General features: G+C 34.9%; 1 protein-coding gene across 2 annotated transcripts in view; it reads left to right on the top strand.

Annotated features, from left to right (window-relative positions):
• The first annotated feature begins 10,569 nt into the window (after positions 1–10,569).
• Positions 10,570–26,849, top strand: part of LOC111054242 (mitogen-activated protein kinase kinase kinase 12) — a 77,703-nt gene continuing 61,423 nt past the window's right edge. Inside the window, exon 1 of one of the 2 annotated variants that reach the window (XM_039429960.1) lies at positions 10,570–10,783. The gene's annotated coding sequence lies outside the window, so the exon portion shown is untranslated. The remainder of the gene's footprint in view (positions 10,784–26,849) is intronic. The other variant, XM_039429961.1, reaches the window with a different exon arrangement.

The raw sequence follows: 26,849 nt of genomic DNA on the forward strand, positions 1-26,849 counted from the left end.
ATTTCATTCCTTTTTTGTTTCTTATTTTAGTTTTAAAAAAAAAACATAAAATTTTGATGCATTTCTGCATACTCACTCATCATCCCCTTTAATTTGACGTATTAAACTTGAAGCACTTTCTTCTATTAGAAAAAACGACTAGCAGTCAGATATTTTACAATAAATGAATTAATCACTCACTGTGACAACGAGATCTTTCGGCAGGTCCACCATCTTCTTGGATGACAACCAATAAGATGGCGGACCTGCCGAAAGATCTCGTTGTCACAGTGAGTTATTAATTCATTTATTGTAAAATATCTGAGTGCTAGTCGTTTTTTCTAATAGCAAAAAGTGATTTAATAATAAGCAGTTTGTTATGGAAAACAACATTGAAGAATAAACTCAGAGATTGGTTCAAAATGCGCCCAATCAATGCTTCCTAATATTATTTGTTCTCTTAATGGAATTCCAGCCACTTTAATTCAATAAGGTAATGATTGTCTATTGGTCAACCAGTTTGGAGACTCGTGATAACGATCATTAACAATATATCCAAAAGGATTTGAAAATTTTATGAATGAAATCAATCCTCCAAATTACTACTACTTTTTGAACGTTTCATCTCCTAATCAACACTTTACTTCCTGACGTTCCTGCGTTTCCTCAACTGATCCCTCAGTGGACTTCCGTTTTCATGGAGGAAATATTCATAGATTGGCTATTCTATGGTTTCTAGTAAGCTACTACGTCGTCGTTTTCAACGGAAACCGATAAAAATTTGATGAGGCGTCAGTTCGGCGGATCCGTTTTCGGCTGAACGCAGTCGTCCGCCCGTCTGCGACGTTTGATCGATAGTCGGCAGACTGTCTGCCGACCCAACATGCGTGCGACACAGTTCTCACTCATTCAAGTGGAAGAATTCAGATAAGGTCACCTCTATGAATATTGTATGTGGTTCACATCACTAATCTACAAATAGACCTGAGGTTGATAGAGTTACCTTAGTACCATTGATTCAGTTCAGTGATCTGTGAGGTCTATGAAATGAATTCACCCTACATTAAAATACTAATCTACCCCTAGAAATTGAGTTCTAATGTTCAGGACACTATGATTAGTGTATTTTTTTTATGTTGTTTTTTAGTGAAAATGGACAAAATTTTATAAAAGTGAAACCATAACTCTATTTTGGACATTTAAAAATGTTATCTAAATTTGGGAGAGAAATAGTACAAGGAGTCTCCTTAGTTTTTCTCTCCCAATCAGTGCTACTTTGTGAAAATTACAAATAAATGAAAAATCTCGTATTTTTCAGTTTCCACCATGCATCATGAAATTGAATGATCATCAAGAATATATAGATATGAGATCAGAACGTTGGATTATCAAAATCATTAATCATTAATAATAACGTGATATGAAATAATATCTTGATATATATATAATAATAGCTTGATATGAAATAATATTATTATTAATCCTTGAAGGAAGCATCCTTGTTCCATGAGGATTTCAGATCTAGCATCTAAGTACCATATTGATTTCAACTCTTTAACTCAACTTAGTTTGAATCTTGATTAAGACATGGTTAACCACCTGAATATCTCAATTTCAGTACCAAAAATCAACCCCCAAAACCTCGCATCAGTCGTTAAAATGGACACTGCTGACCTTATGTTTGGAAACCCTCTCCCATCTACACCCCCCCTCCAAACAAATTAATTTGGTACGCAGAAACTTGAAGGACGTAGTCTGTGTCCCCTCCTTGTGAGCACCCCTTATCAAGTTTTATATTGTTTAAGAATCTATGACAAAGCCATTCTTATCAATTATTAGTTTCCTACATATTTTTGAGGTACTCTGCGATGAGCCAAAGTATGTATTTCCTAAAGGTTAGCAATTGTTCTTATATGTTTTTTGACTCTCATTTTTTTATAAACTACTAAGAATAAATTTGTTTGTGAGTCAACAGAGCCACAATCTTGAGCTGGGTACCATCAACCTCTCATAACGATGCTGAAGCTGAAGTCCGTACCGTATCAAAGTGTGATATCAAAGTCAAATCCTTGCTATCAAATTATCATTTTCATAATAATAATTTTAATAATAGATCTACATTATAATTATACTCTCTGTTATTTACTTCTACGAGCAGATTAAGCTTATATAATAACGAGGAACTCCCCACTACACACAGATGGATAATCTAGTACAGAGGTTCCAAAATGTTGTCTATTGTATTTCATGATAGTTTATCATGTTTTCTTAGAAAATAAAATATTCTAATTGAATTAAATTTAACGTGTGAAGCTGCGTCAACCGCTCTCTGCTGCAATGCTCACTCTATATATTTTAAGTTAGACCTACGTGGTGACAGACTCAAAGAAATCAGCTCAACGTTAATCCTTTCCAGAGCAGCATGCTGACGTAACATCAAGCTCAAATTTCAAAATTACTTCTTTAATGACATCGTTTGAAATAGCTTTTTCCTACAGTTACGTTGAAAAGTGGCCATTGCTGCACTGATTACAGAACGCAAAGAATCACTTTTCCGCTCTAGTGCGGGAAAAATTTTTCTGCACTCTAGATTTGCAACATGGCAACGCAAAATACTTAGTAGGTTATATGGAGCAACAGTGCAGCAAAATCAAAATGAAGTTGGTAACAGTGACTGGGCTGCTATAGTGAGCAGAGGTGAATAGAATAGAATAGAATAGAATAGAATAGAATAGAATAAGTTTTAATGTAACCGCTTCTGAGGTCTTCAGAAGCATTACCTCCGTCACAATGTACAGCAAATATCACACATACAATACAATAATAATACAATACAATAATTGGAAATATACTATTCTAAAATAACTACAATATCATGATATATTAATATCATGTCCAAACAAAGAAAGATATTAAAATATATATATATATTCAAATATAAGATATTCTGGTCTTGAAATATAATGCAGTCACACAAATAAAAACGAACAAACAGAAATGAAAAGTAGCAGTAGTTGATACTTTGGTGTACGTTGGTGCAACGAAGCACAACGCGCTAATTATTACATTATATATTATAACCAAGGACAACGAGGACTTTAGGATTTTAGGATTAAGGGTTTTATCAATAATAAAATTACACAGAAAAACATTTGATGGATTTCAGGCAATTTTACCCATAATTACCTACTTTTCATATTCAATGGTAACTGTAGGAAAAACTTAATGTGAAATACGTGCGCAAAGTTCCTCTGCTGCACTCAAGAAACCATTCCGCCCTCGCCTACGGCTCGGGCGTAAACGTTTCTTTCGGTGCAGCAAACTGTCACTTTGCGCACTAGTTGCACAAATAACTATTTGTCTTTGATTACAGATCAAAATTCAATCCCCATAGCTTCGTAGCTTCAAGCTCTAATTTCAAAATGACATCTCTCAAGATATAATTTTGGCGTTGATTCCAGAATAAACTTAAAAAACTTAAAAATTCATAACTTCCTAGCTTCAAGCCTCTTAACTTCATGCTCCAATTTCAAAATGACATATTTGATATGACATTTTTCTAAATATCATCTTGGCCTTGATTGCAGATCAAACTTCAAGCTCCATAACTTTGTAGCTTTACGGTTCAAGCTTCATAACATTAAGCACCAATTTCAAAATTTCATCTCTGATACGTTTCAAAATAGCATCTTGGCGTTGATTGCAGATCAAACAATTCTAAATACAGATGAACGTAAACACACTTATACCTCTGTACTTCGATACTTTCATACCTCTACTTTTTATAATACTATGTTGTACCCGTTGCAACATTCCAGCGATTTCAGCGTTCACCCAGTTGTGAAATAACAAGAGTTAAGGTCAAAGTTCACCAGTGGGATGATCCTCGGTGGGGTATTTCCCACCAGCTGAATTCCACCCGCATCGCAAGTCTTGTAGTGGGATAGCGTGAGGCTCACTTTAAAATCTCTTTCCTGTATAGGGCTACTTGTAATATGAATATAAAGAAAATATTATGACCGAAACTTGTTGTGATAAAATATTTTAAAAAAGGGTACTGAGATTTTTATTTTCTTTATATTCACTTTAAAATGTCCCAATCATTTTTACATCAATGCTAAATAAATAATTCGATAAATTCTTCCGACAGAATAATAGTATTTAGATTCCAACTGAATTGTTGATTTTTAGAATTTGTGGGAACTTTTAACTGTTTTTGAGGTTAGTCTCTTGTCCTAATCTTATACTTATACTATATGCCTTATCTTAAACTATTGAACGAGCAATTTCTGTTCATATGTTTAGATGTTTAAATGTTTATATGTTAAGATGTTTAGATGTTTTAATGTTTTTGTATAAATATCTGTATGTTACCGGATCTCGAAAACGGCTCTAACAATTCTCACGAAATTTGGAACAAGTAGGTTTATGATATGAAGATTCGATTGCCCTAGGTTTCAACCCTGGGATAACTCACTGAAGGACATCAAAAGGATAAATACGTCCTTGAAAAAACAGCTGGAAATTTTGTCGTCTGTCGATACCGTGGAAGTGAGTGAACGAGTGCATTTGTGGGATCATTCAGCTGATCTCACGAGAAGAAAAATTCAGCGAGAAAATAGTTATTTGTGCAACTAGTGCGCAAAGTGACAGTTTGCTGCACCGAAAGAAACGTTTACGCCCGAGCCGTAGGCGAGGGCGGAATGGTTTCTTGAGTGCAGCAGAGGAACTTTGCGCACGTATTTCACATTAAGTTTTTCCTACAGTTATTATTACAGTTATATTACAGTTATTATTGATAAAAATCTTAATCCTAAAATCCTAAAGTCCTCGTTGTCCTTGGTTATAATATATAATGTAATAATTAGCGCGTTGTGCTTGGTTGCACCTCTGCTCACTATAGCAGCCACAGCAGTCACTGTTACCAACTTCATTTTGATTTTGCTGCACTGTTGCTCCATATAACCTACTAAGTATTTTGCGTTGCCATGTTGCAAATCTGGAGTGCAGAAAAAATTTTCCCGCACTAGAGCGGAAAAGTGATTCTTTGCGTTCTGTAATCAGTGCAGCAATGGCCACTTTTCAACGTAACTGTAGGAAAAAATATTTTCGCCTAGTTCTCTTTTTTTAGAAAACATGTTTACATCAGATGGTCCAAAATAGTAACTGGATACTGTTGGTGTAGAATAGTTCATAGTATATTAACAAATATTGTAGCAAACATAATAATATCATTCTAAATCGAATTCATAGTATATCTATTTGTAATTGATGATGTGTTTGTTTGAAGTGTGAATAAATTGTTATTTTGATGAGTGACAGTAGCTTAACCTAGATTTTGATTTGGACTGCAGTATAAATTTGAAAGGGCATTAGCCTGTTGTGCCTCCTCATATAACTATAAAACTAATTATACGACTGAGAAAATAAATGAATAAATAAAAACTATAAATTCAATCTTTCGTTACAAATTTTCTATGCTTTTACACTCCAGAGCAAAGCTCGGTCTCCCGATATTGAATCATAACATGTTACAAGAATAAGAACAATTTTTAATAATAAATTCAAAAGTTTGGAATTTTCTAATCAATTGTGATTGATTTAATTTAGTTTAGAAGTATTTTTCTAATTTGAAAATGATTTTTGTGTGTTTTGAATTGTAAATTGAGTGTGTAATTGATGAATGTTAAGTGACACATAACCTAGCTACATTAGGACTGTTGTATAAATTAGAATTGGAACCGTTTTGGTCTTATAAGCCTGTGGTACTTTTCTGTAAGTTGTGTAATATTCTGAATGATTAAATAAATGAATAAATAAATGCTATCCATTCAAACAACACTGCCATTTGAGAGTGAATAATTTTCACTTTGAACAATTAATTACGACATAGCAGTAAGGTATTTATAAATAAAAGCTATTAGCTTCTACTTACATTTAGTGTAGCGCTTTCGTGTAGCGCTTTAGTGTAACGCTTTCTTCATCAACACAGCCAGTGTTGATGAAGGAACTAGTGTCCGAAAGCGCTACACTAATGTAAGTAGAAGCTAATAGCTTTTATTTATAAATACCTGACTGCTATGTCGTAATTAATTGTTCAAAGTGATTATTTAACAACCAGTTCGTAATGGAATCAAACATTGAAGAGTATGAATAATTTTATATCACTGTCAGTACCTTCCTTTAAAATAATATCAAAGCTTACTATTAAACTAATGCTGACAGCTCATAGTGAATTTCCCGAACGCATTAATGCTTCCCATTCATAAAACTCTGCCAGTTGAGAGTGAATATTATATCATTGTCAGAATTGAGTATGAATGACATCAATGCGTCCCATTCATCCAATGCTGAAAGTTGGAAGTGAATGACTCACTGTAGTGTGAGTAGTGGGTGCGTATATAGTACTATGAATACTACTACATAAGCTTGGCGACCTTTTGAAAGACAAATCCCAAATCGATATTATCATTGTGGAGAGGGGTGGGTGAATAGCGTGGGCGATAGTAGTCCCTCTTCCCCTTACAATTCCCTCCTTGTCACTCTCCTTTTTCCTATCATTCTCTTCCTCACACTGTCTTTTTCCCTTGCAATCTCCCTCATTGTCACTCTTCCTTCTCCTATCCTTCTCTTCCTCCCACTGTCTTTTTTCCCTTACAATCTCCCTCATTGTCACTCTCCTTTTTCCTATCTTTCTCTTCCTCACACTGTCTTTTTCCCTTGCAATCTCCCTCATTGTCACTCTCCCTTCTCCTATCCTTCTCTTCCTCATACTGTCTTTTTTCCCTTACAATCTCCCTCATTTTTGGTAGAGAGTTAGTGGGGAGGATATTTTTAATATTCTTTCCGAATATTATCCAATTTCCAATTTATGTAGATGCATAACAATATAATATCTATAGTTATTATATTACAAATTGCTTTTTCATATCATATACAGTTCAATAATTATTTTCTTAGTCTACATTATGTAAATTTATCTATAATTTTGCTGTATTGTAAGCTATTGTATATAAGTGTATAAGCCAGTATATATTGTAATCTACATAAATAAAGTACTCAATCAATCAATCAATCAATCCCTTCTCCTATCTCTCTTCCTCACACTGTCTTTTTTCCCTTACAATCTCCCTCATTGTCACTCTCCCTTCTCCTATCCTTCTCTTCCTCTCACTGTCTTTCTTTCCCTTACAATCTCCCTCATTGACACTCTCCCTTCTCCTATCTCTCTTCCTCACACTGTCTTTTTTCCCTTACAATCTCCCTCATTGTCACTCTCATTTACCTACACATCCCTCCTCTTCCTCGCACCGTCTCTTTCCATATTGTTTTCTACCTCCTCCTCTTGCAGCTTCTCTCCTTTCTTCCCTGGACAGCTTGACTCATTCATTGATTTGGTGAGTGGGGTGAGGTGTTGTGAGGGAATGTGTAGTGAGGAGGAGAAGGAGGAGTAGAAATAGGATGATTGGGAGGAGGAGGAGGAGGAGTTGGCGGAGGAGGTAGAGGAAGGGAGGAGGAGTTTGGAGAAGGAGGTAGATGAGGAGAAGGTTTTGTAGGATGAGGAGATGGAGGAAGAGTAAGAGGTGGAGGAGGTGAAAGAAGAGGAGGATGAGTGAATGAGGAGAAGGTATGAATGTGAGGGAATGAGGCCAAAACCGTTGCTCTCATGCAATGAGATAAGCTTAGCTCCATTCATGTGTTTACCAGAAAATATAGTACTATGGTAGTAGCTAGAAGTAATATATATATCATAGTACGAGTGCTATGCATAGTATTGTGTTTTAATGTCATGAATTTTTTAAAAAGCGTGTGAACGTGAGAGCTCATCTTATTTGTATTAAATTTGATTGTAATGAATGCCATTCTACCATAGTACAATATTGTTTTACGATTATAGATTATAGTACCTTCAGGTACGTTTCACGTTTATCACAATAAATTAATGAATATTGTATGACTTAGTTATCATAGTTACAACAACGATCGTTTTTCTTCACTTGTAAGTACAATAGTTGATTTTTCATCCATCTGTATTCAATTGTTGGAATATCATAACTTGATTCATGCACTTTGCTGGTCAATATTTCACCGATTTTCCATAATCTCTAAACGTCAATTTTCCTTTTAGTCTCATTATCTCTGACTTGATAAGTTTTATAACATTCATCAAGGACCAATCAACAACACACTGGATCGCCCTAATTGCTCATATCCTGACTATTTGACAACAAATTTATATTAATTATGTGTTCATTGAAATGAAATGAAATGAAATGAAATGAAATGAAATGAAATGAAAAAATTCTTTATTAGGCGGAGTTAGGAGGAGGAGTTAGGCGGAGTTTAGTTAGTTCATTGTCAATAGAATAAACAATCTATGTAAACCTATCCACATCAGGTCTTGTAAGAGCTCCTGATACAAAATAACGGTAGTGTCCAATGTGGACAAAAGTCTTCATAACAGCTTTCTCTAACCCTTGTTTACAATATTCTTATTTGGACAGTTTGTTTGACCTACTTCTATTCACAAGTGGTATATTATCAATTGTCTTGTTATAATTTGCTGTCAATCTACGAACTCTACAAATATACCTGAAGGTTGATGACTCAGGTTAATGGTAGTATATTATAAATGGGGAAAGTAGCATATATTTATGAAATTATCCACAGATTAACCTTCCAGGAGAATGTCCTATGAATAATATCAAAAATCTCGTAATACAGAAGAAATCAGTCCAAAGATAAATATGTTATTCCTAATTTATAAGGGAAGTAAGTGCAGCTTTTTTACTCTCCTTGCCCTATTACCATAGGTAAGGAAAGTATTGCTTTGCGAAAAAAATTAAGGTACCCCAATTTCTTTATTTCTATACGTTTCAAGGTCCCCTGAGTCCAAAAAAGTAGTTTTTGGGTATTAGTATGCATGTGTGTGTGTGTGTGTGTGTGTGGTGTGTGTGTGTGTGTGTTGTGTGTGTGTGTGTGTGTGTGTGTGTGTGTGTGTGTGTGTGTGTGTGTGTGTGTGTGGTGTGTGTGTGTGTGTGTGTTGTGTGTGTGTGTGTGTGTGTGTGTGTGTGGTGTGTGTGTGTGTGTGTGTGTGTGTGTGTGTGTGTGTGTGTGTGTGTGTGTGTGTGGTGTGTGTGTGTGTGTGTGGTGTGTGTGTGTGTATGAGTGTATGTGCGTCTGTGTACACGACATCTCATCTCCCAATTAACGGAATGACTTAAAATTGGAACTCAAGGTCCGACACGAACAATTTCGATCAAATGCAAAAGATTGAGCATGAAAATCTCTACAATTAATGTTCAGTAACATTTTCACCTAAAATTGAAAATAAGCTCGAAATTAGAGAAAATAAGATTATTCAATTGCAAACTGTTGGCAACTGTTGATTCTATTAAATCATTCACTATGAAGAGATGGCAGGCTTCGTGTGTCTCCAGCGTTATTGTCTTGTCACCAGCTGGCTTAGATCTTAGAAAAGTGGACAAGTTTTCACATTCAACTTCATCAATTCTATGTCACCGACATTTTGATTCTTAACTCATTGGACCATGATGATAAATAAAATTAAAGAATTTACTGAGGGTTTTTGTAAGTTTTACTTGCTTTTTAGTGAATAAAACCAGTAACAAAGAATAAAATCTCGTCTTCAGCAAATACTAAGGAGTTCCTAATCATTTATCGACCTTGAACTGTATTACTTCATACTCACTCTGAAATGAATAGAGCCACTGACTATAGATATTCTATTCTATTTATCTATGAACCTTAGCCTTCACCCTATAAAGGAGCCTTCGCCTTTACAAGGAAACCTATGGGATACTTCACTTAACTAGCCTTTTAACTAGATATTTTGGAAGCTTTGTCTATGAAATTAGTTCATGAAATTTCCAAAATTGTAGAAAAACTTTCAGCTCTCAGTAGTGGGATACAGTTTTATTTTTCTCCATCTGACAAACTTCAATCTCTCCTTCTCTGTTTCCCCCTTTGTCTTCAGCTCTATTCTTCAATCAATCAATCTTTATTCAATCAATCAATCAATAAATCTTTATTCAATCAATTCTTTGATTTTTCGCAAGCTACTATCACTGAGGAAAGAACAAAGTTCCTCCTGTTTTCTGTGCTACTACATACTCTAAATGGCCACCGCATTAAAACTCGACCATAAATCCAGTCCCCGTTACATTGAAACAAAACAAACCAGCTCCCAAATTCATCGCCACTCCAAACAATTCGCAGAATTCCGGTCGAAAACACGTCCATCACTTCCAGTCTCCAGGATCCCGTCCGCTCCAGGGAACGGGTAACTTCATTGCGTCGCACAAGTACGAAGTTCCTGGAAGTCGTTATGACCTCGCTCCAAGTTTTTGTCTCCTTCCTGAATCAAGCAAGCAGTGACGTTCGATCCTTCTAGCCAATCGCGAGAGAGAGAGACTATGGTAAGATTCTCAACAATCTGTCAGCATTGGTTTAATGTGGTGATCATTGTAGTTTTTTATTAGAAAAGATGACAGTTTGAAGTAAGCCTCACTGTAGCTGCTTCTGCTGCTGCTATCGACCGCGCAACGACACGCATTCTGGTGGCAAAACTCGGAACTATCTAGACTCAACCACCTTCACACGGCAGATTGACGCCTGTCGAGCGTGTGTGCTTGCTTACTGCTTACCGTGTGTGTATTGTGTTTTTCGAATGTTTTCAAAAGTGAGTTTACTGGTGATTTGTGAGTGTGTTACTACACTTGTGTGCCAAATATTAGTGTGATAAATTTGGATAACTCACAACAGATTAATTGGAGCTCTGGAGGTGAGTTTTGTCTGATGAATTCGCACTCAATGTTGCCGTTTTTCTGTAGTAGGTAGGCGAGAGAGAGAGTGAGAGAGATCTACCTGTTCTGAGGACACACTGGCGCTATTGTTATGATTGTAGCTCCAGCTTTTGTACTGATGGGCATGGTGGATTCTTCGTTTGAAAGCAAGGTGTTTTTCGGAAATTCTGTTGTTAGAGGTCTTGTTCTATAAATTTGACTTCGTATAGTTATCAAGCCATACAACACAACATGATACTAAATTATTCGATTGAAGCAGAAAGCATGCTCATCTTCGTGCTAGGACAATTTCCTGCACAATTACAATGATACTAAATTATTTGATTCAAGCAGAAAGCATGATTATCCTTGTGCAGGAACAATTTCTTTACAGAATGTAATTTCCGAGAAAACTATGAAGATTCCAAAGAATTCATGTTGTGGAGAGTCCTATAATTTTTGTAATTAGGAATCGTGGTTATCAGGCAGCAATATAAGTCCATTTGTGCAAAAATGATTGTAGCGAACTACCTTATCACATCAAGCAAAAAGTAATTTATCTTTTTCTTTCTGAAGCTGATGAAATGGATATAATATAACAAGGGAAGAGGGTTTAATTGAGGATTTAAGAGAATAGAAGAGAAGAGATTGAAGAGAAGAATGAGATCATTCAAGAATAAATGAATGAATAAATTCATTTCCTCCTCAAATTACAAAAATTACATAAGTAGAAATTAAATAGTATCTTGGAAATTATACTGATCACGTTTCCAGTATTGTGAACAGATAATCAAAGTATAATTAACAAGGAACATGTTAAACAGTTAAGTATTTCTCCGATTTTTCGTAACAAAAAGGAAAGGAATTTTGTTGAGTGTCTTTTCTGTAGTTATTGACTTCGATATTATCATTATACTAGTGACCGTGTCTGGTGAATGATGAAAGCAAATTGATCATCTCTTTGAGGAAATAAATTTGAATTTTTAGATCAAGTGGAATGCTTGATATTTCATGAAAACAAACTCATTTCCTATCAGGATTGGAAAAAAATCCAATTTTTCAGTCAACTTTTGTAAGTGCACCTCTGGCTATCAATCGATCCCTCTATTTATCCTTGTAATTTTAGAACGCACGTATTCTATGGAAGATCATCCTGGATTTGAATGAGATCATTCACGATTACAGATTTCTCCGAATTTTTCGTGACAATTGTGGGCTATTTGCTATATTATAGATCGATTTCGGATTTCCGTACTTTTCTTAGATATGTACCTTATTTGAGGTGATGTTTTAACGCAAATCCACTACGGTAGGCCTACTAAAAGCAATAATAGGTAATAATTATTCATTGGAAAAGTGAACACTGGGATTATAATTCATCTGCTGCGAAGAAAAATAGAAATCACCATGAAAATATAGGTACTATAAAAAGTTTGATATTATTCCAATTTGCTATTACTTTGGAGTAAACAAAGTTTTCGAGAAGATAGCTTCGTTCTCTACTATCAAATAGAAAAGTAATTCAAATAGTTGGCCTGAATTTTTCAAGCGTGACAAAGGTGATTAAATATAATAGGCTACTGTCTCAACATTATTGGATCAATTGGCACTTCTAGATCCAAAGTAAATAACACTCTAGATTTTAATAAAATAAGTAGAATTGATGGTGATGTTGTGAAATCTCTCCCTAATAAGAAAACAAAGATATTGTCAAATTTCACTATAATCACTATTTTATTAATTTTATTATTCTATTACTCTAGATTTTAGCTTTTCTACACTCCATTGAGCTTTTCCACTAGAAGCACCCAAGTAAATATAGATTACAGAGAACAATGGTGTGATATTTCCGAAGTGAAATAATTACAATTTCCCATTCATTCAATTAAGGATTCTATTCCAGGCTGTTATCAGAATGTGTTATCATCGTAAGTGTTCTCAACTGATTTGAAAGAACTTTATCATACTATGTTTACAATTTTTTCGTTCAGGTTTGATTTCAGCAATTGCTTTCATCTTGCAATTCTCTCTGTATCACAGATTGTGTGCTCAAGGCCATTCAAATCATGTTTGCAAACACTTGAAGAATTCTAATTCTAGAGAGTGTTGTGGAGAGACGTTTTTACTTAAACCGGTTAGATTGTTCTTGATTTTGAGATAATGAGAGAGAGAGAGAGAGAGAGAGAGAGAGAGAGAGAATGTGTCAGAGTGAACGAGAGAAATGAAAGGAGAGTGTGAAGGGACTTCACTACGGGCTGTGCAAAGGCTAAAAATAAACTTTCTACTCGTGATATTTTTCTAAGTTTTTCGATTTGTATATCATCAAGCTATTAAAATGAAAAAGTTTTCCCAGGAAAACATTTTTTTCCGATCATTACTTTTTTGAGATATGAGCACCTGAAGTTTAAATTTTTGGGATAGAACATTAAATTTCAAATTCGGTGAGATATAAATAAATCCATGAGATTTAGAGGATGGATTCTTCATGGTATTGTTGATCTAGTAAAACAAATTTTTTTGAGAATATCAATTTTTGAAAAAGTTATTCAATTTACCAAAAATAACAACTAAAAGTTATTTTTGGTTATTTTTAGTAAATTGAATAACTATCTTAAAAATTGACATTTTCAGAAAATTTTTGTTTTACTAGATCAACAATACCATGAAGAATCTATCCTTTAAATCTCATGGATTTAGCATTTGAAATGATCTGTCCCAAAAATTTAATCTTTAGGCGCTCATATCTCAAAAAGTAACTTAATGATCAGAAAAAAATATTTCCTGAGAAAACATTTTCATTTTGATAGCTTGATAATATATACAAATATAAAAACTTAGAAAAATATCACGAGTAGAAAGTTTATTTTTTTTAGTCTTTGCACAGCCTTAATATCCTCGTTACTGGAATTTGTGTTCATAATCGAGTGAATTTGCGTCCCGCGATTGATTACATGACTAGCCAACTAATTAAATGAATGAGATATAATTGATCTTGAGCTTGATTGCCTTATTACATGAGGTCTTCAGGTGTACAAGCTATGTAATAATCTCTCAAACAAAACAAAATCATTAACATTCTCTACAGCATTACAGGATTAGGAATGAATCATCCAATTACTGAATGTAGGTGGTTTTATTATAATTGCCTTCATATTGATTAAAACTATAGTATTTTTCTTATGGCTCTTGATTATGCGTTTCACCTCCTCAGTAATCTTCCTAATATTAGAGGAAAAACTATTTACTTTTCCTACAGTTACGTTGAAAAGTGGCCATTGCTGCACTGATTACAGAACGCAAAGAATCACTTTTCCGCTCTAGTGCGGGAAAAATTTTTCTGCACTCCAGATTTGCAACATGGCAACGCAAAATACTTAGTAGGTTATATGGAGCAACAGTGCAGCAAAATCAAAATGAAGTTGGTAACAGTGACTGCTGTGGCTGCTATAGTGAGCAGAGGTGCAACCAAGCACAACGCGCTAATTATTACATTACATATTATAACCAAGGACAACGAGGACTTTAGGATTTTAGGATTAAGGTTTTTATCAATAATAAAATTACACAGAAAAACATTTGATGCATTTCAGGCAATTTTACCCATAATTACCCACTTTTCATATTCAATGGTAACTGTAGGAAAAACTTAATGTGAAATACGTGCGCAAAGTTCCTCTGCTGCACTCAAGAAACCATTCCGCCCTCGCCTACGGCTCGGGCGTAAACGTTTCTTTCGGTGCAGCAAACTGTCACTTTGCGCACTAGTTGCACAAATAACTATTTTGTGTAGTTGAGAAGTAGATATTGTGGTAATTATTATTCATATTGAATGAAAAAGACTAAGAAATTGTCAAAAAACCACAGATTTGTTGATTCCTATAAAGTATTTCATCGTAAATTCGATAATCTTCATAGCAGCTCTTCATAGTAGGTCTTCAGATATCCAAGCTATGATTCATGATCATCGCATCTGAACTGAGTTATTCAAATACTTTCTTTCGAGCATCAAGAGTATAACCAACATAAGACTCACAATAGATACACAAATCAACTGCAATAACAGTTGTAGGTGTGCAACTCATGATTTTCACTTCAAATAACAGAAGGTTTCATATCAATTGATTCTGTATTTCAATGTCCTACTTTTGAAATATCACATTAGAAAGTTTAAATGCATTGGAAGGTATGAATTCGTGATCTGTGAGTTAATTAGTGGCAAGATACTACTATCACAAAAAGGTGTACTATTTCAAATATTTGAGTACTTGATAAAGAGCTATAGAGTTTTAAAATGTTTACAAAAGTGCAGCAAAGATAATACCATAATATTGAAAACCCCCTAGCTCTTTGAGTATTTACATTACTTCCATAAGAAAAAATATAGTTTTTGTCCTCTCAAATGGCAGCCATCGTATTTCCATATGGCTCTTGATTATGCTTTTCACTTCCTCAGTGATCATATTAGAGGAATATGAAACTATTTACAGTAAACGGGAATTAGGGTGAAATTTTAAATATTTGTGAATAAAAGTCACAAACGATTAATATTTTGGATGCTTAGGTCATGATAAGCTTAGAAAATTGGATAGCTTAAATCATTGTCCGTTTTAAAGACGTGGTAGATAATAGCATAGAGAAACAATAGCGTAAGTAGGTAGATATCCCATGGTATAGGGCGTTTATGTCGCAACTTTTACTGTTATCCCAAGCCGATTACTGTCGTTTTTTATTGTTTTGACCGGGTAAGAGTGTATGAACGGCACAATATGAGAGACTACCAGCGTAATAAAGCTTCACGGGAAAGAACTACGTGGGCTATCGGCTTGAGATAACAGTAAAAGTTGCGACATAAACGCCCTATGCCATGGGATAGGCATAGTTATGCTATTATAGTTAGGTTCATATTTATGCTATTGTTTCTCTATGATAATAGGTTTCTACCTAAGTTTGCTCTCGCATTCTTTTGATCATTCACTGATAAATTTAATTGTAGACTACAGATAAATGAATAGATAAAACTGTAAACCGAAATATAACTAGTAGTTCTGTGAACAGTAGACCTCACGCAGTATTCTCATCCACAAGTACCTGATTGAACTATAGACCTTATGGAAATACAGCAATAGACTGTCTTCTCCACACATTTGTGTAATCACTTGTCAGCTGATTTATGATGAATAATTCTATAGTCTAAGTTTTACTCTAATATTAGCGTATGAAGGAGGCTCCTTTTTCCTTTTATATTATCCTTGAAATGCAAAATTTCCAAAAACCTTTTATATACGTCGACGCGATTTTTAAAAAGGAACATACTTGTCAAATTTCATGAGAATCTATTACCGCGTTTCGCCGTAAATGCGCAACATATAAACATTTAAACATTCAAACATTAAGAGAAATGTCAAACCGTCGACTTGAATCTTAGACTTCACTTCGCTCGGTCAATTACAAGTACAAGTAGAGTTCTACCTTGTTCATCTTTTTTATCAAATTATTTGAACGAATACAGAAATTAAATTTTATGATTGATCCCTTTGAAAGAACAAAAATAACTGTAATAAAAAGTAGTTTTTATGACTCAATTTTCAAAGCTTGTTATTTTGATACACATAATTTTATTCAAATTGATTTTGAAGCTCTCTGACCTTTCATGATCCTGATTTTAACCTGATTCGATCAAATGAAAATCATTTGCGATCAAAACTCCTACATCATCATGGTTGTTGACACAAGTAATTATCTCCAGCATATTCTGATTTTTAATCTAAAAATAAATCATCGTAAATAAATAGATCGTCCGTTGCCATAATAGTGACGTGAATAATGCATGAAGCGTGAAGAGAGAGTTGATGGAAAGCGTGCTCCCACGTAGCAATGGTTGTCATGGAAACCATTTGACCTTGACTTGGTTACATGGCACCTTTCACTGCCACGTTACGTAGGTAATTGTCATGGTCAGGGTTCAAGGTCATTCTGGTTCTGAGCATTGGCGTAGATAGCTTTTCAACATTGGGGGGGACGTACTGTGGGGTCTGGGGGAGACCCCCCCAGTCGATGGTGGTCTGGGAGGGGGTACCCCCCAGTAAAGATTTTTTTGAAAAATAGCTCATTTAAATGATTTCAGATTGATTTTTACATGGATGCAGGTGATGCCTAGTGAGATCGGACTCCCCATATTAGTTTTTTAAGCATATTTCACTTCAAATCCGTTTTAAATCCTCTAATTTGGCAGTGGTAAATTAGTGGGTGAATAAAATTCTGAGTTACTGGTTTTATAAGTTTTACTAAATACAAATTATTTACAAAAAAAACAGCATAATAAAACAGAACTAGTTGTATTGTTTGTTTTGATTACCAATCAAAGCAGGATAGCTAAATAACCATAAAAAAGTTCTCCACTCACAAACCATATAAAGCTGTAATCTTTACTTAAAACTGTGTTATGAAGATCAACATAAATTCCCATGAGTAATTACATTTTTCAAAACAAATTTTAAATCTTTCTGATTGTAACTCTTGTAATTGTCCTTGTTTGGAGATAGTTTCAGATACAAAATACTTATGTAACAATTGTAACATAATAGATGAGTGTGTTAGTGTGTGTTGGTGCATAATAAGGATATAGATTCTACTAGAATACTCAGCTCACTGGTCACTCTTGTCATACATACAAACGACGCTATGTAGGCTATAAATATTTCGTACAAGGCAAGTTTATTCCAAATTTACAAATAAACTAATAAAAATGTGTTATCATAATTAAAAACTTCAATAAATTTTTCCGGGGGACATAGCCTAGGCCTATTCCATAAAATATCGGGGGGGGGGGGACGCGTCCCCCGTGTCCCCCCAGGTTCTACGCCCATGGGTCCTTCCTCAATGTTTTAGGATTTTGAAAAAATTTTTATCTGACAAGATTATTCTATGTTACTTTTCATTGATTCTCCCCTATGCTTCATGCAAATCTTCTTCAGACTTGAAGAAATTTGCGGCGCAGAGAATTTGAACAAAGTATAGTATTTCGTAAATGTGGAGATCAGTATTTTTTTCAGTTTTTATCTTATAGTTTTCTACAATACTTCCCGAATTGAACCAGATACAAATGGTGTGTTCCACGAATGGTGAACAAAAATTTCGAATTATTTGACCTTACTTTTGACCATAATGTTGATCCTAGATAAAACATGATCTCGAAATTGGTGCAATCAAAGACAACTCGAAAACTCGAATACTCTTTTAGAACTCTTTTGTCGTTCATATATTCTTGAACTCGCTATTTTTCATGACCACTCACCTCGATCTTGAGTTGTTGATATGCTCAATTTAATATTTTAATCCAACAAAATCCATTGGAAAGGTGCGGACTGGAACTTCTGAATATTCATTCGTTTGTCTATTGATAACTATTGAACACATGAGAAGTATAGTTTTTGGTTGGCGGTAGAAGTTCATGACTGTGAAAAACTCATTTCGATCAAAGAATTGCTCAAGCCTTACCTTGCATTATTCTTGAAATTGAAATCAATTTAAATCAAAGTTTATTCATCAAAAACAATTACAATACAAATTAGAATATTATAACATTTAATACAATGAAGTTTTATGGATTGAATAATTTCTTAATAGGCATAGATAATTCAATGAATAAATATACACCCCACTATAAATTATATGTGTTGAGGTATATTTCTCAATACTGTTCTATGGGATGGAGTCATGGACATTGACCAAGTCAACTGAAAAAAATCTGGTGTGGCGCACTCACACAACTTTCCTTACCGTTATGAAAATTGATCACCTGACGCTAGTGTTCCCGCGCATCTCAAGTCTACTATTCAAAGATTTGAGCCAGCTGGTGACAGGGCAATAACGCTGGAGACACACATGAGGTCTGCTATCTCTTCATAGTGAATGATTTAATAGAATCAACAATAATTTGCAATTGAATAATCACATTTTCTCGAATTAAAAGCTTATTTTCAATTTTAGGTGAAAATGTTACTGAACATTAATTGTAGAGATTTTCATGCTCAATCTTTTCCACTTGAAATTTTTTGTTTAAATTGTATCTGAAGCCTGATAATTGGGAATCCAAAATCGAACTCTGCACAGATGGAGCGGAGCTCCTGAAATTTTTACAGATATGGGACTTATGGCAGTTTATAGAGCTTATCGATGACTATTTAAGGTATGAATTTGATCAAAATCGTTGGAGCCGTTTTCGAGAAAATCACGAAAAAACCTGTTTTTGACAACATTTTCGCCATTTTAGCCGCCATCTTGAATTGTATGTGGTTGAAATTGTTCGTGTCGAATCCTTATAGTGAAAGGACCTTAAGTTCCAGATTTCAAGTCATTCCGTTAATTGGGAGATGAGATATCGTGTACACAGACGCACATACACTCATACACACACACACACACACACACTCACACACACACACACACACACACACACACACACACACACACCACACACACACACACACACACACCACACACCACACACACACACACACACACACACACACAACACACACCACACACACACACACACACACACACACACACACACACACACACACACACCACACACCACACACACACACACACACACACACACACACACACACAGACCAATGCCCAAAAACCAGTTTTTTGGACTCAGGGGACCTTGAAACGTATAGAAATATAGAAATTGGGGTACCTTAATTTTTTTCGGAAAGCAGGAAAGCAATACTTTCCTTACCAGGCAAGGAAAGTAAAAAGACTCGAGGCTTTTGAGATGTGGCTGTATAGAAGAGTGTTGAGAATTTCATGGATGGACAGAGTGACCAACAAAGCTGTATTGGAGCGAATGGATAAGGATTTGGAAGTGATGAACATCATCAAGAGAAGGAAGCTTGCATATTTCGGCCATATCATGCGCAATGAAGAAAATACGGCCTGCTGAAATCCGTTCTCCAAGGAAAGATCTATGGCAGAAGAAGACCAGGAAGAAGGAGAATATCATGGCTGAAAAACCTGCGTACCTGGTTCTCCAAGACTACAACAGAACTTTTCAGGATGGCTGTAAATAAGATATCCATAGTCGGGCTGATCGCCAATATTTGGAACGAATAAAAGTAAATTCGTATGGCTTTTGTTGGTGGGGAGTCCCTTGCGGGAAGGTCCCACCGCCTGAATATATAATTTAAGCCGTCAATGGGCCTTACGACTGTCATACTTCAGCCGGGACCGACAGTTTAACGTGCCCATCCGATAACACGGGAGTGATCTGGTTAAAAAACTTTTGGTTATGAGAGGGATTGAACCCGGGATCTCTGTGCTGCTACGCAAGCACTCTATCCACTAGACCACGGATCACTCCTATTCGGAACGAATAGGCACTAGCAGAAGAAGAAGAGGTATAATTGTTCTAAATTGAATGCTATATAAATTCAAATTGTATGATATTTGATATACTGTATATGGGTTGAAAAATGGGAATCATATTGTAAGTTATATTACTTTTTAAAATAATGAGTACTGTAATATTAAATTTATGAGATCCTATCTTCCAGGGAGTGATTATACCTTGGTTTGATAGGCTATGAGAAATCACTCGATTATTATTTTAAACTCTCAAAAGCAATCGGTTTTCCCACGGACCATAGAGTCATGTCATTCAAGAATTTTCAATTTCTACAGACGATATAGGAGATCTAATTAATCACCATCTTGATAAAATAATCAAACTAAATTCTTGTTCTTGTGGTTAGAGTTTTTTATATATTCTTACTTTGTATATTCCGGAGTGCTCTAGTAATTTTAGTTGTATTATGAGAAGTGTCTCCCATCTCTACGAGAGGCCAATATGATAACTTTGGATTTGATTAATGACTTGGATTCTTCGTCACTGTAACTGTGGATTCTATGTGCTGGTTGCACAAGAGCCGGTTAAATTTTAACCGTGATTAATTCGCCTATCAACCACGAGAACTAATCAGAGAAGGCCTCTTAGAAAAGACAGCTTCTCTGATTGGTTCTCGTGAAATTAATCACGGTTAAAGTTTAACCGGCTTTTGTGCAACCGGGCCCATGACGTAGAACAAACATTGTTGAGTAACTGGATTACTTCCGTTACATTTTATATTCTCGATTAAGATAAATTTGACTTAATATCCAGTGTGAAATACAAAATTACAATTGCATTATTGTTCAAATCATTTCATGCTCGTTTGAGTGAAGTTCGTATAACTTGTAAGTACTGTGTATGGAAATGATACAAAACTAAAGAGAATTAAAAAGTACTGCATTCAAGTAAATAACAGATCTGTTTCCATGAAATGATAACCCACCCTAAAAAATAAGTGGCTATTCTTAAACATGGTCAGGAAAGGGGAAGATAAAAAATAGAATTTCCATTAAACTTATTGCTACAATTCTCATATAAAAGACGGGAAACGATGTATCTTGATGGAGGGGTGAGGCTGGAAATTATTTGGCTGAGGGTGCATTTTGACAGTGGGGGAGTGTTGAGAGATCAATATTTGGTCACGCAACCTACTATCGCCTTATTCCCTCTCTCACTCGCCCTTTCTCGCTTGCCCTAGCTCTCACTCACTCTCCCCCTCGCCTTTTATTTTGCAGTGTTCTTGATGTTGGTTCATTATTTCAGAGAATTGGACTGTCTGCAGATACATTTCAGAGGATTAAACTGTCTGCAGATAAACTTTTCTTTACAATGGGCTGTTGTAAGAATCACTTCTAGCTTCAGCATTGATATAATATTAATAACTTCTTAAGGAATTCTGACAGCTTGAACTGATTCATACTGAAGGATGATAGTTTATTATTGAAATTATTATTGATCAGGGCAGGATAAGCGATTTGTTTATAGCCTGTTTATCCAGGGTCTGATAAACGATAGAGAGAAACTGTTCAGTCCATCTGGAGGCATGTGAGCTCATGTGATTTGTGGTGTCAAGCGGATACAGAATGGCATTCATAAAATGGAATTTAGTAAGTTTACCCTTTTTTGAAATTGATAAAATAATAAATTAAAAATACTAATTGTAACTACTAGTTTCAGTGATCCACACCATCTTCAGGTTTTAGAAAATTTTTATTTTTTAGGAGTGTGTTACAATTTTCAAGCAACACTTGATTAAACGTAGCCATTGACGATGAATCTCGAAACTTCCGTTCCATGAGAAGTTGAAAAGGAAGAGTTGATCATAGTTTGAATAAGTTGAGACTTGACTCCCCCCCTCATCTGGGGAAATAATCTTTCTCTTCTTGTAATGCGCTATCCGTTTCAGAAGTTGTCTTCATTTTTTAAAATTATAATGAGTATTTGTCAATTCTAATTTTAATGCTAGAGTTTTACTTATTATTGAAAGTTTTGTTGTATCATGGTAGGATAGTCAACAAACGTGCAAATGTGCTATGAAGTAGCTAATTTTTGTGATTTACTGTTTATAGAGACTTCCATTATAGTATTGTCTTAACAAAAATATTGTATGGTACTTTCTATTGTCATTTGAGTGGTAAAAGAGTAATGATTATTGTATTTTATTGTCTTGATGATATAAACATCTATTCTATTCCTGGTCCTCTCCTTCTTTGGTAGAGAGTTAGTGGGGAGGATATTTTTAATATTCTTTCCGAAGAATGGACATTGATATGTCCAAAGCTCCGCCAATTTATGTAGATGCATAACAATATAATTATCTATAGTTATTATATTACAAATTACTTTTTCATATCATATACAGTTCAATAATTATTTTCTTAGTCTATATTATGTAAATTCATCTATAATTTTGCTGTATTGTAAGCTATTGTATATAAGTGTATAAGCTAGTATATATTGTAATCTACATAAATAAAGTACTCAATCAATCAATCAATCCATCTATTTTCCCTTGCATGATGAGCTGCATCAGAGAGTATCTGGACTTATTTCTCATTGTGTCCTAAGTATTGAAGTTTACGGATCTTAATGGAGTTCAAAATTTCTTTATATTTTTTCATTCGTCTTTGAACTTCTTCATTCATAACATGCTTTGTCCATGATATTTTGAGCCATGATATTAGTTTCGTCCATGATCGGATTCTCCGGTACAAACATAATTCAAAAGCTTCAATCTTTTTGTTTTGTTTGATGTCCATGTTCATACAGGAAAATAGAGAGTATGTTACACTTCCAAAGTCTAATCACGAAAAACGTTGCCAAACTGTGTAAAATTTCAACTGTCTCAAATGTAACCATAGAATTGTATGTAAGATATCATCCCTGTTATTCAAGTAGTGCTGAAACCGTTTCAAGGTTGAAAGGAATTTTTATTTTTTCATGACATTGAAAACATTGCGAAAATATTATTATGCTTCTCTTTTGAGATAATGGTTCGAAATTTTCCAAAGATGAATCTTCTTTCTCCAATGATTTCAAAATTTTTTGGAGGTTTATTTTCATGGATGCTGGATTAATAATTATTTTCTATCGAATTCGAAACATGCACAAAGGAACAAATCACATTTCTCACTCTATAAAATTATATAAGACAGTTGATTGTGTAGTGCAAGTTCTCTCTTTTTTCAAATGTATTTAAGACTCAATAAATGCTACCACCTATCGGCGTAGTTTAGAAATAGACTATCTAAATGTCAATACAATTGGTCGACCAATCAGAGAGAGAGAGAGAGAGATTGATTGATTGATTGATTATATGCCTTTATTAGGGCGGAATTAGGACTCCTGGTCCTCTCTGCCACACAACCCTTTACAAAAGAAGAAAAATTTATATAAGAACAGAAAAAAATAGATTACATATTATGTAATAAGATTACATAAGATTAATATATAAGTAAATAAAACTATTAATCAAAATACAATAACATAATAATAAAAGAGAATTTTAAACTTTATTCATTTATACAATTGGAAACAATATTTCAAATTCCACTAGATAAATCTATAGGAAAACCTATCAGAAATGAAGATCTAATCAAGTTCATTCACTCACACATGCACACAAAACAACCCTAAAAATAAAGATTTTACAAAGTATAATAATTATCAAAACAATATATTAAGATGAAATATTTTTGTATCTGTAGTTGCATAAAAGGTGAAAATGAGTTAAATTCATGTAGATTTATACAATGTAAATAGACAATAAAAATAAAGCTAAACCCGACCCAAGCCTAATCTGCGCCACCAGATCCCAGCCAATTCAATACTGCCGCGCCAAACAGAGCTCGATCGCCAATATTCTTCACAGTTGGAGGCAACAGATTCCAGATCCGACAAGCTGATACATGGAATGATTTATTATACATAGATGTTCTATGATTTGGAATAACCAATAGTTGGGAGCCCTGCCTGGTACCTCTCACACTACGATCTCCAATAAAAACAAATTTATGTGCCAAATAACCTGGGGTTTTTACATGCAAAAGGTCATGAAGCAGCATCAGAATGTGATACTCCCTCATTTTCTTGAGTTTTGGCACATGTAGTTGCTGGAAAAATGGGGTGATATGATCATCTCTTCTTAGATTGAAGATGAACCGGATGCAATAGTTCTGAGCCCTCTGCAGTCGCTCAGACAAGGCCACAGTCATGTCATTGATCACAATGTCACCGTAAGAGAAGTATGGGAAAATTAATGACTTAACCAGCATCACTTTCACATGAAGTGGAATGAAGTCACCAATCTTCTTAAGCGAGTGGATACCTGCAAATACCTTATTACAGGTGGTGTTGATTTGTTTCGTCCAGTCGAGTGTTTTGTCTATTGTCAGTCCCAGATTTGTAACAGAGTCACTGTAATTCAAATTTATGTCGTTTATTTTGATGTATGGTCCATTATCAAAGCTGAAACCTCGGCGAGTCATGAGTTTAGTGTAGCCAATAATTATTGCCTTGGATTTCGTTTCATTAATTCTAAGTCCATGTTTCAAAGTCCAGTCCGTAAGAGTCTCAAGTTCACTATTCATATTGTCAACTGTAGCAGTAAAGTCGTTCAAGTCAAAGTGGATGTACAATTGCAGGTCATCGGCATATAGGTGCTGTTTGGAGAATCTGAAGATATTGGTTACATCATTTATATATATACTGAACAAAAGAGGCCCAAGTACAGACCCCTGGGGAACGCCCCTCCCTAAAATGTGATAGCCAGATGAGAACCCATTGTACTTAACAGATTGGCACCTGTTACTCAGGTAGGAACCGAACCAATCCACTACATGAGTGGAGAACCCCAAATTCCTCAGTTTTTTCAACAGGAGAGGGTGGTAGACGCAATCGAAAGCTTTACTGAAATCTATCAGCACTAGCAGAGTAGCCAGTCTTCCATCCATCGCTCTACGAATATCCTCAGTCACACAAAGCAATGCAGTGGTGGTACTGTGGCCTTTCTTAAAACCAGATTGAAAATCACTCAGAGAATTGTTAATTGTAAGATAATTATTAACCTGCTGATGCACTACCCTCTCTAAACCCTTAGAAAGGGGTGAGAGAATATGTATGGGCCTGAAGTCAGACGGTGAAACGGGATTTGGTATTTTATTGAGGGGTAAGACGGCTGAGTATTTCCAGTAGGTTGGAAAAATGGAAGATAGAAGTGAAAAGTTATACAAATGTGTTATATAAGGAAGAGTGACAGGAAGAGTATCTCTTATGAACTTTATAGGAAGAGAGTCCTCACCAACTGCATTGCTTCTGATCCTGTTTAGGCAGTGGAAAACTTGAAGTTCCGAAACTTCAGAAAATTCGAACTCATTTTCTAGAGCGAGAGAGAGAGAGAGAGAGAGAGAGAGTGAGAGAGAGAAAGTGGGCGGAGTTGAAAATATGACCCGACATGTGCTGCAGTCTATTGGCAGAATGCAGAACTAGATAAGAAACTGTTGTCCAATCAGGAGAGATTTTTCATTAACCTATGAGGTAAAAATGGAGAAGATACAAAAGTTTAATGAAGCGGACTAAAATTATTAAAATATTAATTCGAATTCGTTACATAACATAATAACTAATAACTACAACCCATCTCAGTAACTTTCTCTCGATGCATACCAAATACTAATGCGATTAATGCATATTCACCGGCTGAAATCATCCACTATTCAGTTTACAAGTGAAAAACATACACTCAGTGGTTTTCTAGTTGATCCAATTTGAGGTTTCCCGTTAAGATGATTACGAAGCCTCACGATGTTTCTCAGATGCACTGTTTTACATACAGCTCGGTTACCGAACTTTAGTAACACTGTTGCTGAAGACTTTAAAATCTATTATGCAAAGAGTTTGAACTAGACTATGATGAATTTCACATGAAATTCAAATTCACATACAAAGACTAGACTGAAATTACTTTCGCAGAGCCAAAAACTGATAGAGAATTTGAGATTCAATTGGAAAATATCAGGCGTTTGGCCGATTGGTAAGGCTGTACGCCAACCTTCAGTCTTCAACTAGAAATGGCTATTTTATTAGCATTAATATGAAACGCAAAGTACTTCTATAATCTCCATTGAGACTAACGTATGAGAAGGATATATCTATGGACGGAGTCATTATGAACTGCATTTACATTATTCATGATTACTCGAAAGAAATATAAAATTATTTCATGCAAGTTGAAATTGTAATACTGTAAGGCTACTAGAATTGCGTCAAGACAAAAATGAGATAACAGAACAAGAAGCATTTCATTCAGAATTGAATCAATTTCTAGATGAGATGAATGAATATTGAATTGCTATGAATGCAAGCACAGTAGATGCTTCATATTCATTTCGAGGAGAATATATTTGCAGGTACTTGTCATTCATCAATGAATTGCAAAAATTGATAAGCATTAAATAACGTTCTTTACTTTATTACTTCAACAACTAAATAATTGATAAGAATATTTCATAATTTCGACTTGAAGTATTTTCGTATTGTGATAGATTTACTGTTGTTCTTCAGTAAAGATGAGGAATATACTCTATTGCAATTTTCCTTCATATTTGGGCTAGAGAGTAGAGTATCGAAATAAATTGAATACAGTATAGTTCAAAGAATTTAGTTGCTCA

The sequence above is a fragment of the Nilaparvata lugens genome, chromosome 6 (genome assembly GCF_014356525.2).
Source record: "Nilaparvata lugens isolate BPH chromosome 6, ASM1435652v1, whole genome shotgun sequence".
NCBI lineage: Eukaryota > Metazoa > Arthropoda > Insecta > Hemiptera > Delphacidae > Nilaparvata > Nilaparvata lugens.